Source organism: Rosa rugosa, chromosome 3 (assembly GCF_958449725.1).
Source record: "Rosa rugosa chromosome 3, drRosRugo1.1, whole genome shotgun sequence".
NCBI lineage: Eukaryota > Viridiplantae > Streptophyta > Magnoliopsida > Rosales > Rosaceae > Rosa > Rosa rugosa.
In genome coordinates, this window is record NC_084822.1 from 25,276,240 (window position 1) to 25,278,632 (window position 2,393).

The following is a 2,393-nucleotide window of genomic DNA, read 5'->3' on the forward strand; positions in this document are numbered from 1 at the left end:
TTATCAGTTATCAGTCCGCCAAGCCCCGAGCCGCCGTCGCCGCCTGGAACGCCGATGCTGACGTCTGCTTTGGAACGGGCCTGTGTGTCTATATATATATATATATATATATATATATATATATATATATATATATATATCAGATAATTCTTATTGGGTGGGTATGGGGATGGGGATCATAATACCATTCCCGCTCCGTACCCGATTTCAGAATTCCAATACTGGGGATCTTCATCCCCGTTACCCGATTTCTCCTGAATTTCTCCCCGTTAGGGTCAAATACCCAATGGGGATTATGCCATCCCTACTCAATTGAGATTGTATGTCGTTGGATTTTTGTTGGGCATTCCCTTTGCTCTGTTGTTTTTTATCTGAGCATTCCCGCTGCCCTTCTCTCTTTCCTTCGCTATAATCATTGCTCTTATATTTGAATGTGAAGCAATTTTTTCTTCCCATTCATAGATTTTCATGCATAATGAAATTTAGATATTTGGGTATGTAGATACCTCCACTAGCAAGGCTAGTTCTCTACATCACCAAGCATAAGTAACACCACTTTGGGACATCCACAAGACATGGCAAGGCCCACCGAGACATGCATCATGTAGCCCTATGTTCAGGCTACGCGGCGGTATCCGGAAGTCGCAAATCCGCCACCGGGAAGCCACCTTCCCGCCCTTGCCAAGATGCCTCCACAACATAGCTTTCTGCATGTTAATTAGACTAAGGAATAGTTGATTGCTTGTCCCACATCGAAGAACAAGTAGAGGAGATGGCTTCCTTGACTTATAAAAGGAACTCTTCTCCCACTTAGGTAGACATTCCATATCCAACATCCCATTACATGCTTTGTAATCCCTCTTGGGCCGCAAGGCTCGACACACTAGTATAAGCTTTCAAGTGGACGTAGTTTCCCGCTCATGCGGAGGCGAACCACTATACATCTTGTGTCACACTCTCTCTCTCTCTCTCTAAAGCTAACTAGAGATCCCACGGATCACTAACGTTAACATTGGCGCCGTCTGTGGGAAGCCAACACATTGGCTTCGTCACCTTCCATGAGCTAAGTCTGCTTAGCGGAGCTTGAAGAAATTTCTTCCTTCTTTGAGTTTATGCTTGAATTAATGTTTCTTGGCGGCAACTTTTTTCCTAGGCTGATCAACACTACCCCAGCGGTACAACTAGAGCAGAATGTGCAGAAATTTGCACTTTGAGGGCCGGTCAACACGTGGTCAACGCCCATTAGGGCCGGTCAACGCTGATCAATGGCTGGTCAACGCCACACTACCAAAAAAAAAAAAAAAAAAAATTTGACACATTGGCGGCAAACTTCTCTGGACACCCAGAGATTTGCTCTGGCCACCCAGCCACTTCAGCCAGAGATTTGCTTCATCCACCTGCTGGGTCGGCCTCCATGCCTCCGGTCTCCGCTAGCAAGCCCGGACTTGCTCCGCCGAACTTGGCCAGCGGATCCGCTCCGCCCAACTCGTGAGCTAAGCCAACTTCGTTGCTTTGTGCTACCCGGAGGGTTCAACACTCCGCTCCGCCCACCGCTGCGCACGTCTCCGCTGCACACCCCGCTGACCGCAGGCTCAGCCGAGGTACCACCGCTGAGGAATCTCCGCCCAACTCCTCCGCTCACTGCAGCTCCGTAGTTCCTCCGCCCAACTTCACAGTTCCGCCCAACTACCAGGTCGGGGACTGCACCCTGCTGTTACTTTCCTCCGCCGGACTTAGTTTCCTCCGCCGCCGAACTCGAGTCTCCCCTCAACTTCCTATCTCCGCTGAGCTCCAAATGTAGAGCCTCCGCCGGACTACATCACCGGACGGCCTCCGCCGGCCTATACACCTGTTGAGCACCACTGACCTCCTTTCGGTCATCTCTCCGCCAATCACCTCAGCACCGTGCAACAGCTCCGCTGGCTCCAACCGCCAACCACCGGGCTCTGGCAGCTCTGGTAGCTCCGCCACAACAGCTCAGCGCTAAGCAACAGCTCCCCTGAGCTCCTCCGCCAGCGACTGCAGCCTCCTCCGCTAACCAGGCTTCGCCGGAGCAAAATCTCCGTTGGGCAAGCCTCCGCCACCACCGGCCAGGGCTCTGCTGTCCTAAACCCGCTGCCCAAACCTCCGCTACCCACACTAAGAGCAAACAGATGCGGATGCAGGTCCCAGAACCCAGCTAAGACAAAGCTTGACGGGCAAAGCTCTCTCGTTAACTCGTCGAAGCTGGACGTTTCACTCATTAAAATCCATGAAAACGCACCAACCAGCCAGATAAGTCTTTCTTTAATCATTATCTCTGGTTGTACCGACAGCGACGTGTGCATGTTTCCTCTGTGATCAACTTGTGCCTCTGTCGGCCACATGCCTTTCATTCTTCAATGCATGTTGAT